This window comes from Pinus tabuliformis, chromosome X (genome assembly GCF_031772625.1).
Source record: "Pinus tabuliformis cultivar Carrire ecotype Pingquan chromosome X, CPIR1, whole genome shotgun sequence".
NCBI classification, from domain to species: domain Eukaryota; kingdom Viridiplantae; phylum Streptophyta; class Pinopsida; order Pinales; family Pinaceae; genus Pinus; species Pinus tabuliformis.
The window spans coordinates 1,344,324,918-1,344,341,388 of record NC_142308.1 but is presented as its reverse complement, the minus strand read 5'-3'; positions in this window follow the sequence as shown (position 1 = coordinate 1,344,341,388).

Sequence of the window (16,471 nt, the reverse complement as noted above, 5' to 3'; positions counted from 1 at the left end):
CGCAGGCCCTCCAATGACTGCGCAGTCTGATGCCTCTGCATCTTCCTCTCCAACCTCTGCACTGGTCTTCTGGTGATGATCCCGACTCTCTGTTTTGTACCCGTTGCCTCCTGCTACTCCCCAAATCACTGGTTTGAATTTCTCAGCTAACCCCGCTCCAGAAATCAAACTAACTAGTCTCCCTCAGTGTGTTCTCCAGCTGACCCTCAAGCCTCTTCTTATACTTTTCCTATTGGTCCTTCAACGCCCGAGATTAAATCTCTAATCAACGGCTAAGATTAGATTTGGCTTGATCCATGACTTTTGGAACCTTTTAACCCAGTTTTACATTAATACTCGTTCATATTTTATTTTTCCTAAGTTTAGACTTAGGAACTCCATTAAAAATATTAATTATTTTAATATCTCCCAAACCCATTAGAATCTGCCCAAACCATTTTTGGGTCTTGGAGATCTCATGTGCTTTAGTCTCTCCACCAATTTTCATGGCTACAGCACATCCGATACTACCCCAAATCAACACTTATGCTCCTTGTGAGAGCATTTCTTCATTACTTACTTCTTGGACTAGTCAGCATTTCTTCTTGCTTCTTAGTCAACAATCTTATACTCCTTATGTGAGCATATCCTTTTGTTGACCTTCATTGCAATGTAGCACATGCCTTCAAGCATGTCCTTGGTGAAAGAGATTCTTTCATATTTGATCATGTTATAGAACTATCCCCATGACTCAATAATATACAAATGATAACATGACTAAACTTTAATGCATACATACCTCATCTTGATTCTCCTTTGATCATCTTAGCTTCATTTGGTTGTCCTTGGTGTGGCCCTTCTTGCTTCATCTTAGCTTGCCTGCATATCATCCTTTTCTTGAATCCCATGAATGGGATTCCCAATGAGACATCTGCTTTGGTTCATGAACCTTCTTTTGAAGATTCCATCATAGGATCTTAAAGACCCTTGCCTTGCAAATGTTTCTTTCCTTTTGATGATGGAGGTCTTCTAAGATTCTTAATCATGATCAATTTTCCTTTCATCGTGGATGAGGTCCTATTCTAGGTATGCTCCTTCTACATGAATATCTTGAGCTATATCTATCATGCTCCTATATTCTAGAAGATATTTCTAACCATGCATTTTGTTCTCATTATAAATGCTACTTCTTCATGAGTATCTAGAACTCTATGTACTTCATGCTTCTAGATTCTAGAAGATGTTTCTAGCCATGCAATTTTATTTTATTCCTACATGCTCCTATCCTACTCAAAACTTTGAAAGAAGACTTGAAGTAAAGAGTTTGACTTAGTCATAGTAGAGATTCGGAGGATCTTCCTTCTTTTGCTTATTTTCTTCTTCTTTCACCTCTTGAGTCATGTGAGCTTCTTCCCTCTTTCTTTTGTTGTTGTTGTCCTTCTTAAGCTTAGGACAATTCCTTTTGTAGTGTCCATATTCTTGACATCCATAGCATTGGATTTTGGACATGTCTTTGTTGTTTGTTCTTCGTGGACCAAATTTGCCAAATTTTTCCTTTCTCTTGGCCATGGTAGCAAATGCTTGCTCCTTTGATCCCACATCTTCTTTTGCTTTAAGTCTGGTTTCATCTGTCTATCTTTCGTAGAGACCACATTTCACTGAGTGTGGTTGCTTCCTTCTTGGCATATATGGTTAAGGGGGTGATCATTGTTATATCTCACACATCATGCTCTCATTCCCTAGATCCTTGAGCAGTTACAAAGAGAAAAATCAATAAAAGGCAAAAGGCATATGAAGACGGGTGGAAAAACAAAGGTCAGGGTAATTCATGTACCACGATTGCTCCCTCCTTCATCTATACACCCAAGTGTGGGCTTCCCTCATCCTTGCTACCCTTGTACCATGGCATGTGGCTTGGAGCCTCCATTGATGCCCCCTGTTGTAACTTTTCTTTACTCCTACAATCTGATTCTAAAATTGTACCATTTTTCTAAAAAACATTATACAAGTTATCTCGCACTTTGTAATAAAGTTGGCATGTTTATAGATGCCACTTTCATTTTGAATTTTAGGCAAATAATATAGTTTTATCATTTTTCAAATAAAATATTCAACTGTCTCCAACGCACTTATTCTTCGTGCATGTTTCAATGGCCAAAACTTACCCTGCTGCAATCAAAGGTCAACAATTAATTATGGGAGCCCCCCGCACTCCCGATGTTTAACGAAAGGGGGGGTTCTGCAATCCAGTTTCATGAAAACTACCAAAGGTTACGTGTCGAGCACTCATCCATTGCACACCCCCTCCTAAAACTACTTACTGTCGACCCCCCTGCAAACCACTCTCCCACCTAATCGTTATTCCCGCTAACTTATCCCTCTGCTATCATGTCTACGAATTAGCCGCCAATATAGTTACAACTATTCCCTTCGCTATTCTTCATTATATAACCGTTATTCCCGCCAACGTTCCAATAGTTGTTTTGGACGCGCCACGGCTCCAAGCATTAAATTCATTAACAGATATTCAAAAGTTAAAAACATTCTCTAAAACTAAACTATCCTCGATTAAATCTATCATTTTCCTCATATCAGCAGTGTTTACAGGAGCGCTTAGTAGCAAAAAAAACTCTAGAATTTCGCTATCGACCCTATCAAACAGTCAAAAATTCACCGGGTATTCATAATTTCCTGCTTTCTTTTTAATTGAAAATGAGTAGTCAAAAGGGAAAGAGTAAGATAGTTGTAGAAAAACCTCTGCTTCCCCAAATCCCGAATCTAGATGACTTCCCATTAGTAAATGTTGATTTTAAAATTGCAAAGACCAAATGTGAATTTGACTTGTACGAATTGCACAGTTGGACCTTGCAAAAGTTTGAAGACGCTAGCTTTTGGAAATCCATGTTCGCTCAGTTTGTTTTCCCTCAAACCCATCAATTTCCTGAATTTGTCTCCTGGTGTGAAAACCGTTATTTGCCCGGTTAGAGAGCAATAGTAGCCAGAAATGGTGAAACCTTGTTCTGTATAACCCCGGAGTCCATTTGCTAGGCTTTGCAAATTAGTCCCCCAAGCTCTCTTCATACTTTTTCAATTGATTCATTAATGGAAATCTATCAGAAACTTACCTTTCAGCAAAGAGCCAACATTTTCAAGTCATTTATGTCAGAAGGTTCTGAATTGCCTCGTCATAATCCACCATATTCCTCAACAACATTTCCAAAAATGTCTAGACAAATAATTTCTATGGTATGTTGTCTTCTAGGCTATCAAAGTGATGAATGGATTGATGAGGTCATCTTAGGATTCCTGTCAGCCTTTGCATCTGGGAAAAAACCATTTGTCTTTTTCAATTTTGGTCAGTTCATTTTAGATATCATTCATGAACAATTCTTGAAGTTTAATGCAGAAAGGGCCTTTAAACATCAATCTGTATTAGTGTATTTGTTTTTATATCATCAAGCAGAAAGGTTCAAGATGCTACTCCAAAAGTTAGATTCACAGGGAAGGCCACAGTCTATCATTCATTGGACTTCACTAGTCAGAAAGAATTCAGAAGATTATTTTTTTAATGACTTTGTAGATCAGTTTCTATATTTGTCAGTCTTTTTAGTAGTGATGCAGTTCCAAGAATATCGATAGAGATTAAAAGAATTTTACATCTGAGTGAGCAGTCGAAGGTGGAATACTAGTACTTATACCAAAAATTTATAGAAATTAGGGTTTATGGTTGTGAATTGCCACCCTACAAGCTGCTAGTTTTTGTTCCTGTGAGAATTTTTGCTTTGGAAGAAGAAGGCACAATTTAAACTAAAAGCTCAAATTGGTCCTTTCATAGTAAATCAAAGATCAGTTGATAAGGAAGCGGAGAGTTTATTGTCTCAAATGAATTTTAAATTAATTTCAGCTGGACTTATGACCCTTTGGGAGTGATTTCATCTATTAGACTTGAGCGGAAGTTTGCCCCTTATACACATGTCTCCAAACCAGAAATTGAACAATATGTTAATCAGGATGTTTGGGAAGAGAATACTTTGCAAGAAGTCGAAGAGCAGGTTTCTAGTCAAACAACCTTGGAAAGAAAAGGAATTAAAAAGACCAAGTGACAGTGTTTCTCCTGCTGGTGTAGGTTCTAAAGCAGCAAAGTTTAGAGTTTTCAAAAGAAGAAAGACAAGGGATACAGAAGAAGAATAATTTGAAGCCAAAAACATAGAGGTGTCTACTACAATAATGGTATCAAGCGAGCTTGTTTTCACTTTACAACAAATTGAAGAAACAATCCATGATGTTGGATTGTGTTATATTCTTTCCACGACTAGCCCACGTAGATAACCGGGGGGTTAGGAGGGGGTTGGGGGGGAGGGAGAAGCCCCCCCTTCGTTGCGCCGATTATGTAGCGGGGGGGTCACAGGGGGTTTGAGGGGTGCAGGTAATCCCACTCTATGGGGTCCGGGGCAGCGCCGCGGAAAATTTTAGTTTTGGACCCTATGTTAGGTTGGGCGGACCCACCTATGGTTTTGTGCATGACTTTCACACATGGTTTTGGACGCGATGGTTTTCAGTCCATGGTTTTGGACGCGATGGTTTTCGGTCCATGGTATTGGATGCTCCGGCATCTATAAATATGTATTGTAACATTGAAAGAAACATAATGAAAAATCAAGCTGGTAGTCCCGGTTTTGGATCCAGGGGAAAATCTCTGTGCATATGTGTTTTATGTGTTATGCTCTCGCATTGTTTATTTTCTATGTTTTAGAATTCGTATGCAGGTGATTCTTGTACAAAGTTAAAACCTACATTTGGTATTAGAGTTGTTTTGGCTTCAAGGGGACGCCTTTGTTGCTGAGGGGTTTTGCTCGAGCTTGTGGTAGACCCTGTTCAGTGGGAGATCTACGAGATCGATTCTGGTGGTGAAAGAAGATGGTGAGTAGTGGAAAGATAAAGATCGAGAAATTTAATGGTCAGAGTTTTGAGTTGTGGAAACTCAAGATGGAGGATCTGTTGGTAGATAAAGATCAGTGGATCGCGGTAGATCCGGGTACTAAACCAACGGGAGTGTCCGATGAAGAATGGAAGAAATTGGATCGGAAAGCAAAGAGCACAATACGATTGTGTGTCTCAGATTCAGTATTGTTGAATGTATCAGGGGAAGCTATGGCGAAGGCTTTGTGGGACAAGTTAGGGACTTTGTACCAATCTAAGTCTCTAGTGAATAAACTGTTCCTAAAGAAAAAACTGTATAACCTGAGGATGAAAGATGGAGACTCGGTGACAGAGCATCTGAACGCATTTAATACTGTGGTAAGTCAGTTAGCACCTATTGATATTAAAATTTCAGATGAAGATAAGTGCATTAGTTTGTTGTGTTCTCTACCAGATTCATGGGATAATCTGGTTATTGCAATAGGTAGCAATGCAACTGCCTTGTCATTTGATGAAATAGTCTCATCCTTGCTGACGGAGGAGATGAGACGGAAAAATATGGAGAGCCAAAATGGTGATGCCTTGTCTGTACGAGGACGGTCCCAGAACAGAAACAAAAATAAGTCCTCGAATGGGAGATCTAAATCTCCAGGAAAACCTATAAAGGTGGTGTGCTGGAAATGCGGAAAGGAATGGCACTATAAAAGGGACTGTAAATCTAAATCTCCTGATAAAGGAAAGGGATCTGATGATGCTCCTTCTGCAAAGGCGAAAACCACCTCAGATGAAGGTGGGGATGTGTACTTGGCTTCTTCAAGTACACATGTAGATCATGAGGCATGGTTGATTGACTCAAGTGCATCCTTTCACTTCACTCCCCATGGAGAGTGGTTCTGCGAATATAAGAAATACGATGGTGGTGATGTCTTCTTAGGGGATGATAGGAAGGCTAAAATCGTTGGTCGCAGAAAAGTAAAGTTGAAGTTACAAGGTGGAAGGGTTAGAACACTTCCGGGTGTTCTGCATATTCATGCATTGGCCAGAAATTTAATTTCTGTAAGCAAATTGGATAATGCAGGTGTAAAAACAGTGTTCGAGAAAGATACCTGCAAATGATTCAGGGAGCACTGGTATTGATGCGTGGAGTTCGGATTGGAACTCTGTACAAGCTGCAAGGTAGCACGGTTGTTGATGGGTGCAACAGTTCTGTGGTTCCTGAAAGTGGAGCAAAAAATCTAGTGGTCTTTGGAGAGAAAACCATGTTGTGGCATCAAAGGCTTGGACATATTGGAGAGAAGGGCCTTCGAATACTTCATAATAAAGGTATGGTAAAAGGTATGAGTAATAGCTCTTTGGATTTTGATTTCTGTGAAAATTGTATATATGGGAAGCAGAATCGGGTGAGTTTCCCCTCTAATGGTAAGAGGGTGAAAAAGATATTAGAGCTTGTGCACAGTGATGTGTTTGGACCTGTGAAGGTTCCATCACTGGGTAAGTCTGTGTACTATGTATCATTTATAGATGACTTCTCAAGGAATACATAGATATATTTCCTTAAGAAGAAATCTGAAGTCATTGACAAGTTTAAAGAATTTAAGGCTCTGGTGGAAAACCAGACAGAGAAGAAGATAAAGGTGCTAAGGACAGATAACGGTGGAGAGTTTCGCAGTAAGGAATTTGAAGAATTCTGTAAGAAGTGTGGTATAGCACAGTAGAAGACTACTCCATATACACCTCAGCAAAATGGAGTTGCAGAAAGAATGAACAAGACGTTGATGGAAAGGGAAAGAAGCATGCTCAGTGGTGCCGGGTTAGGACATGAATTTTGGACAAAGGCGGTGGAGACTGCATGTTACCTGGTCAACAAGTCACCTTCATCAGCATTGGAGGATAAGACTCCACAAGAGGTATGGACTGGTAAGAAACCCTCTCTTTCACATCTGACAGTATTTGGATGTGATACATATGTACATGTTCCAAAGGAGAAAAGAACAAAGTTAGATAGTAAATCCGAAAAGTGCATCTTTATTGGGTATAAGGATGGTTTAAAGGGTTATAAGCTTTGGAACCCAGTAACAAGGAAGGTTGTGTACAACCGAGATGTGGTGTTCAGAGAGGTGAAAGATGTTATTAAACATGAAGTCCAACCAAAGGACCCTGAGAAGATAGAGTTTGAGCTAAAGGAGGAAGAATCCGACTCTACAGAAGAGGAGATCTACATGAAGCAACCTGAAGGTTTTGCGGTGAAGGGTAAGAAAGAACTGGTATGCAAGTTAAAGAAATCTCTGTATGGGCTAAAACAGTCACCAAGGATGTGGTATCAGAAATTTGATACATTTATACAAAGACTTGGCTTCACCAGAAGCAAAGCAGATCACTGTGTGTATTTTAAATTAATTGGTAACCGTGTTATTTATCTGGTCTTGTATGTGGATGATATGTTGCTGGTTGGAAATGACAACGAAATTATCCAGGATTTGAAGACCCAATTGTCCTCCAAATTCGACATGAAAGATCTTGGTGCCGCAAACTATATTTTGGGCATGGGAATTAAAAGAGAGAGGGAAAAGAGGAAGCTCTGGTTAAACCAGAGGAAGTATGTCGAGACAATACTACAAAGGTTTAATATGCAAGATAGTAAACCGATGAAGGTTCTTATTCCTGTAGGTGTAAAGTTATCTAATGAACAGTGTCCCAAGACACAAGAAGAGGAAGAGGACATGTCCCGTGTTCCATATGCAAGTGCAGTCGGTAGCCTGGTGTATGCAATGGTCTGTACTAGACCAGACATTGCACATGCAATGGGAGTATTGAGCAGGTTTATGTCAAAACCAGGAAAGGAGCATTGGACAGCAGTGAAGCAAGTTTTCAGGTATTCGCGTGGCACTAGTGATTATGGTTTGTGCTACCAAGGAAGACCAGGATTGGACAGAGTGTTGGATATTCGTGGCTTTGTTGATGCAGACTGGGCTGGAGACAAAACATTTTTGCTAAATTCAAAGAATTGAAACAGAAAAATGAATTACTTAAAACTGCCACCTATTCTCAGTTCTAGAAACGGACTTCTTCCACCCAAAACAGGTCATTGTCTTTACTAGCTCCTGACAAAGGTCAGTTTCAATTGGCATTTCTTGAACCAAAGGTCCTGGTTTCGAAATTTGAAGAGAACTACAAGACCTCATTGTTCACTTTTGGTACAAAACAAATCCATCCTATAGATCAAATAGATCTACATAAACAAGTTGGTGAAATGATATATTCTTCTCTAACAAGTTGTGATATGGCTACTTCAAAACTACAATCTTCTTTAAATAATATTCATACTCAGCTAAAGTTGGAAAGGATGTCATCATTGGCAAAAGATACAAGGATAAACGCTTTAGAAGACATTGTTATCAAATTAGGATTGGATCCTAATAATGTTGATGCAGCTCAAGAAATCATCAAGAATAGAAATGCAGATAATTAAAATTGTCAACAATGGAGCATCCTCAAGCTCGGGAGGTAAGGGAATTAGAAAAGGAAAAGGAAAATATGTTACGTATTATTGTTGACCAAAACCTTCAGATACAAAAAATGGAGTTAAAAATGGAAAAACTTCTGAAGGAGAAAGAACAGCAAGCTAGTGCAGGGACCTCAACAATGGAAACAAGATCAGCCAGCCAAGATTCAACAGAACAGTTGTGTAAGGCAATGGGAGACCTGTCATTAAGAAATATGGAAATTGAGAAATTGAAAGCATCATTGCAAAGGGCAGAAGAAAATAAGATTAACGCACACAATGCATACATTTCAGAAGTACATAAGAATTTCAAGCTTACAAAACAGCTTGAAAATATATAGATGAATCAATGAGTGCACAAAATCTGTCAGAATCTAAGGAGAAGATTTGGATAGACATTAATGCAGCCATTACGGATTTTTGGACATCTATAGAAATTATTTTTAAACAAGAACAACTGGTGAACAAAGCAAAAGCAGCGATTGGATAGATCAAAGAAGAATTGGAACATAACCTCGAGAAGCGACTAGAATCATCAAGGTCTTAAATTCAAAACCAGAGAAGAGCTAGAAGACATGGGGATTGAAGATAGGACAGATGCAGTCCTCAAAGTAAGGAAGGTATTGACTAAAAGGTGTTTGATGCTACAACTGGAGAATAAATGTCAAAATCTTGAAGTTCAGATCAAGAAGTTTCATAAAAGTTCTTTGTTCTTCAACAGAAAGGACTACCACCATTAAGGGATTCTCATGGTCAATTAATTCACCAGGAAGATTATCAACAAAGGATACATGATATAGCAACAGATAAATCAAGATTTGCCAAAGTTAAAGCAAAATATTAGTGGTAAAAGTTTTCTCCAAGGTTTAGAAGACGATTTATATATTTCACATGAAATTCATCATTTTTTTGTCAGTAAACCCACTTTTGAAAAATATACTGAAGTAGATGAGGCATACAGAAAGGTCATAAAATTTTCATGCCCAGATGATGATTAGTGGGATAAGTTCGTTGAACTTATCAATTGAGTAACAAGCAAGTTTTCAGGTGATATTTCAACAAAAACAATAGCACAATTAGAACAGTGCAAATTTAAAGCTAGCAGTCGAAAACAGGATCCTCGAATAGTGTGCAATTCCACTAAATCAGTTCAAGGATCTCTATTTTGAGTTATATTAATTAGAGTTATCCAAATCATTTTGGATAAAGTTTTACCTTTTCATGTAAAGATTATAATAGATTAGATATTTTGAAAAAACTCTATATATACTTTGTAATTCGAAGTAAGAAGGGTGGATACTTTGACAAGACCAAGAAATTTCATTGTATTCTAGAAATTTTGAAGATAATCAAAGGCTTCTGGCTTCAATTTTTAGTAGCATTTGTGTTCATGTGAGTTTTCCTGTGTAATCATTTTTGTTATTCTTCATATATTTGAGGTAACATAGAAGTACTGGGTAAAGCGAGGTTGAGTGTTAATCTCCCTGAAATGAGAATAACTAATTGAATAGTTTGTTTAAATTAGTACCTCTGCATCAATAAATTTTTGCCTTCTGCCATCTCTTAAATATATACATGTTAGCTATAGAAAACTTTCTATACGCCTCTACTATATTGGATAATTCAAATATTCAGAAAGGATATTAGTTATCATATATCATTTTTTTCATCTATCACAAGCATTTAAAGGATTATATGTTGTTAATATTGGAATCAGCACTCTAAGAAATCTTTAAAGTTTTTGGATAATGTACATGTAAATGGTTTGAGTCATTGATCATCCCTTTCAAACAAAATCCTTATTTAGATGCTTTGGCACAGTTCCCGAGCCTAGAACTGTCTTCAAATAAACAAGAGGTAAGAATGGGTATTTTACAAAAATTCATGAGTGACTTGGAGAAATTTCTTGTCTAAATGTAAGAAATTAGTTACATATTACTCCTACCTATTTTTTGCAAAGATTTGCATTAATAATGGTGGCACGTAACTATTGGTAAAATATGCTTATTTACTTGGTTATAAATAATTGCCTTATTCTCCATAATTGTGGCTTAAATTATATAGGTTCATGTATGTTTGGAAGCAAAGATTACATGAATTTTAGGCTTCAGTAATGACTATTAAAAATCTTATTTACCAACCTAAACCTAGCAAATTTTGAATAATTCCTTAGGTTGGTAAATAAGGGTTTTAAAAGTCATTAACAAAACCTAAAATTCATGTAATCTTTGCTTCAAAACATATATGAACCTATAACGTCCCAATTCTGGAGAATAAGGCAATTCACAAATCCTTTACATCCACATAAATAAGCATATATTACCAACAGTTACTCCCCGCTATTATTTATTCAAATCTTTGCACAAAAATAGGTAGGAGTAATATGTAATTAATTTCTTACCATTACACAATAAACTATTAAGAGTCACTCGTAAATTTTGGTAAAATACCCATTCTTACCTAGAATTATCAAACCCAAAAATACAAGTACAAATCTTGCATATGTGTGTGCGCATATAATAGACATATAAATAATTTTTTATCTTCAAAAAATGGAACGTTACAAAATTCACTCTCCTCTAGTAATAGTTAAATTCTCACAAAAAATTACTACCCACCAATTACGCAACTCTTTTGCATATAACCTATAATTAGGAAACGTATTGGTACATTTTCCTTCTAATTATATACAAACACCTAGAGGAATATATTTATATTTATGTGAAGTGAGTTTTCCTCGATACACGTGACCTCTAGCTCAGGCCATACCAGACCAAGGGCTTACCCATATACATGAAGAGATAGAGAAAAAAAATAAAATGACAGTCTTACATCCTTTAAGCTTATTGTAAGCAGGGTTTCATAAGTGGATTCAGATGAGGCATAGATTAGCTTGTTCCCCCGGTTGACAAATTGTAGGTGAGAATTGTTGCTCTAATTCAAGTGAGATAATTTAAGGCCTCCCAAAGCCCATAACAAGTCACACATCAAGGCCAAAGTATTGGCCTAATTCCTTTTCAAGGGTCAGCCTTGTAAGGCCTTCAAATAGCAACTATACTTTTAAGACCATTTGATTTTTCCTCCTCAAGTACGCAACAGCTCTATATTTACTATTAAGGAAGTCTCAAACTTGCCTATCATTCAGAATAACTAGCAACCCATTGCTTAATTTTTCAGGAATTACCATTCATAGCGAAGATTGTATTCTCTTGTCTTCAGATGTTCCGTGAAGACTTATAACACTTCATCTTCCTCGTAAATTCAAGGATTCAATCAGGGAAAGAACTACAGTTCGAAGCAAATGAGCCTCAAGCTCAGCTCCCACATATGTGAATTGCATACAACCAAGAAAGTCACAATTACAGCATCTTAAGATTACATAACATTTAGCCATTACATCATCTATGCAACCTCAAGCACACAAACCAACCTTTTAACAGGTATGCACAATTGAGCCCCAATATATAGAGACAACAACTATTCAACATGATAACCGTGTTGAGAAATCAATAGGGCTTAGATTTGAGTGATTGCTCTTTAACTTGATAACTGCTTGTGATCTACTTTTACTTTTGTTTATAATTAGCTTTTTCTTCTCTTATTATTAAGGTGTTCTTATCATCAAACAGCTACCAAAACATGAAGATCAATAGAACCAGCATAGATCCATCCTAAATACGGATCTAACATGAGCCGAGAGGGATCAAATTTCTTCACGTGCAAACTTCTTTAGAGTGCAAAATACAATGTGTAATTTTCCATTGTTTAAATTGTATTTTTGAATGCTACATAGAGTATATATAGGACCAAATAAACATTTTCACCATAAAAAAATATTTTTTCATGATATATACATAATTGACATCAAAATATTTTACATAACATGTACATTGAGACATTTTATCAGCGCAAATTAAAATGGTTTTTTTATTATTAATATATTTTTGTATATGCCAATATTAATTTTAACAATTTTTCTTCTTCATATAGATATATATGAAGTTGATATCCACATAAATTAGTTAACATAGATCTACTATTGAAATATTTTTGAAAAGTATAAGGCTTAAACATTTTACTCACATATTTTTTTACTTTTAATTACTTTACATCATATTCATTTCTGTTAGTATAGTGGACATTATTTTTATATTTAGAGCGTAATTTATTTTTATTTTAAAGAGGCACGTGTCAAATCGATGGACGCGCAGACGAACAAACTTACACATCCCCTCATATTGGGTTGTAGAATGAGCCTCTCGGCTCAACAAGTGGACACAAGATGTAGGCTACTAACCAGGGCCAAAATCTCTCCTAGAGAGGAAAACCCACAGAAGAAATCTCCTTTTCTTATAGAATCTTCAAATGACGAATTCCAAGACCCTTAGACTCAAGACCAAGTCAACCTTCCTAAGGATGTGCTTCTTCTTCATCAAGTCCAACCCAGACAAATCTCTTCCAAGTGCACAACTTCAACCCCTAGCAACAAAATTTGGCCCTCACTGCAGATCTGAAATTTTCGACCCCATGCAACAAGCCCAACTTCGCACGTGTGGATGAATTAGGACTTTTTAGGCTTCCTCCTTCCTTCGCTTGGGTTGCTTCTTCTTCAAAGGCTTCTATGTGATCAAATTGACTTCCCTTCCTTGAATTTTGTCCCTTATTTTCTTCTTTAGAAACTTTGACCTTGTAGCTACAAAAACCTTAGCCTCTTTCGCACCTGTGAGAGATAGAGAGAGAAAAATCGAAAATTTGTGTCTTCCTTCTAGCCCTTCACTTTCCTTCTTGCTTCTTGAATGAATGAGTGAGTGAGTTCCAAATGATGTGGAATGATCTCTTATATATAGGCTTCTAGGGAGGACGAATAGCCCTAATTAGGCTGACTTCTTCACTGCCAGGCTGCCTTGGTCTTGGAGGGGTCATTTGACACTTTTGACTCAAAATTAATGCTTTTGACAAGTTACAAGATGCCCAATGGGGTATTTTACATATGACAATGACTCTATTGACTTCTTGACTCTATGACAAATCCTAGAAGCACACAATGGGTGCTTTGACCTAAAAATAAATTGACCTTGAGCATGAAACCCATGCTATAAAATAACAATAATATTTTTTCTTTTCTCTTTTACATCAAATACATAAAATCAAGAATACATAAGACATTATGAAGACCAAACCTAGTTACATATTTCAATACACCCTATTAACCAGGGAGGTATTCATAATACATAGATGGTACATGGACATTCTCATACTGAAGAATTCTCATAAGAAGAGTCGGATTGGTAAGCCATCTCATAAGCTATCTATTCAGCTTATATCAGTGCATCTCATCATATCAACCAACATTGTCATATAGCAAGGCCTTGACTAACAACTCTATCTCTCCACTAGATTAGAGCACAATGTTGGGGAGACAATGACTTATAGACACCTTCATCATTGTCTCTCAAGGCACATACCCCATCCGGATGTTCACAAGGTATGTCCTTTTAGGACCATTCCTATCTTGGATTTACACATCATCAAGGAATTTCATCTTCGACTACTCTTACCTATTGGATGCCCTACCTCATCCTCAAAGAGTATCGAAATCAGATGCTTACCCAATCCTCCATTCTTTCTTCATAATTTGAAGACAAGAATGATGTGTCTATATCTCCCTCTCAACTAGGGAGGAGATATAAACCAGTCCAAGCTTGTTTCTTAAATACACAAGCTTCTTATTAGGAAGAGAATTTGTCAAAATATCAGCTACCTGCTCATCGGTGGAGATACTTGTTGTTTATGCGCTTTGGAGATACTTGTGGAGGTACCACCCCATCTTGTAACAATTTTCGTATGTAATGATACTTGTTGTTTATGCGCTTTGTCTTTGCATGGAATATAGGGTCTTCAGACAACCTTATGCAACTTGTGTTGCGACAACATATAGTTGTAGGGTCCATCGATCCTTTGAATAAATTAGATAGCAGCTTCCTTAACCAAACAACTTCTCTACCAACTTCACATGTTGCAATGTATTCAACTTCAACATTACTTAATGCAACTAATTCTTGCTTTCTACTCATCCATGAGATCATAGAGGATCCCAAGCTAAAACATCCTCCAATAGTGCTTCTTCCATCTATCTCACTGCCTCCCCAATCTGAATCATTGTATCCCATTAGATGGATATTGTTCTTTTCTTCATACTTCAGGCAGTAATGTATAGTCCCTCGCAAATATCTCAATATATGTTTCGCTGCTATCCAGTGGTCATGTCTAGGCTCCATCTAAAATTGATTGAGTACATTCACTGCAAAACAAATGTCGAGACATTTGTTCACAAGATACATCAGAGGGCCAACCAATTGTCTATAACTTGTAGGATCCACAGGGCTTGATTCTGAACTTCTTAACCTTTTCAAATTTGTAACCATGGGATTTGTCATCAGTTTGCTATCCATCATGCCAAACCTTTGTAGCATCTTAATTACATACTTTCCTTGACCTAGATATATTTTGCCAGATTTTTCCCAAACTTTGAACCCCAAGTGATAATGCATAAGCCCTAGATCCTTAATATCGAATTTTGCTTCCAATTCTTTCTTGCATTCTTGATTACGAATTTCCACACCTCTTATGAGAAGGTCATCTACATATAGAAGAATGATCATTGGTTCATCCTTCACTACTTTGATATAAAGATTTGGATCTGTAGAACTTCTTGAAAAACCAATCCTTAGTAGATATGTATCCATCCTAGCATACCAAGCCCTTGGGGCTTGTTTAAGGCCATAAAGTGCCTTCTTCAGTCTGCAGACATGAGTTTCTTTACTATGTACTTCGAATCCCAAGGGTTGCTCAATATATACTTCATCAATGGTGCCATTCAGGAAAGTTGTCTTGACATCCATTTGATGGATGTTCCATCCCATAGTTGTTGCCAAAGAGATTAATGATCTTATTGTTGTGTATCTTGTTGTAGGAGCAAATGTTTCTTCATAGTTAATGCCTTCTTGTTGAGAGAAACCCCTAGCCACAAACCTTGTTTTGTACTTGTCAATGCTTCCATCTGATGTTGATTTGGGGTAGCATTGGATGTGCTCTAGCCATGAAAATTAGTGGAGAGGCTAAAGCACATGAGATCTCCAAGACCCAGAAATGGTTTGGGCAAAATCTACCCGGTTAAGGAGATATTAAAATAATTAATATTTTTAATGGAGTTCCTAAGTCTAAACTTAGGAAAAATAAAATATTAATGGGTATTAATATAAAACTGGGTTAGAAGGTTCCAAATGACATGGATCAAGCCAAACCTAATCTTAGTCGTTGATTAGAGATGTAATCTCGGTCGTTGAAGGACCAACAGGAAAAGTATAGGAGGAGGCTTGAGGGTCAGTTGGAGAATACACCAGAGTTATCAGTCATTCAATTTTCTAGAGCGAGGTTTGCTAAAATAAATCGAATCAGTGATCAGTCGCAGCGAGGGGCAATGAGTATGAGGCAAAGATAGTGCCAAGGGACTAGCGCAGAAGAAGAGAGAGGCAGACGCTGAGCCAGAGAGAGCCACGCAGAGCTAGCAAGGATTGCGCAGAGGCTAGAAGGGCCTATGTCATCCACGTAGAGGTTGCAGGAGTGACGCAGAGGGCCGTAGAGGCTGCGTAGTGCCTCAGAGGGCTGACGCAGGGGGTTTCGAGCTGACGTTGAGGCCAGGTGGGCTAACGCTGAGCTTCGGAGGTAGCTAGAGAGGGTTTTGTGGGGCAGATTTTCTAAATATCTGCTTCTGAATAGAGAGGTATCACTGCCAGATTATTTTCTCTGTCGGGTTAGCCAGTGTGGCACCTAGTTGTACTCAAGGAAAGACTGCATAATAAAATAAACCCTCAGAATTGCTGCACCGATTTTCCCAAGTTGGGTTTTTCCGGGGATGAGTTGGCCAAAAATAACGGTGTCACTTGTGTGTTTGCTATTTCTTTCAGTTGTTGATCTGTAGATGGTTGACACTGTATTGTGATTTTATTCGATATTTATATGGCTAAATAACTTGTTCGTAATTAACAAGTAGGAGAAATAAACCAGTGA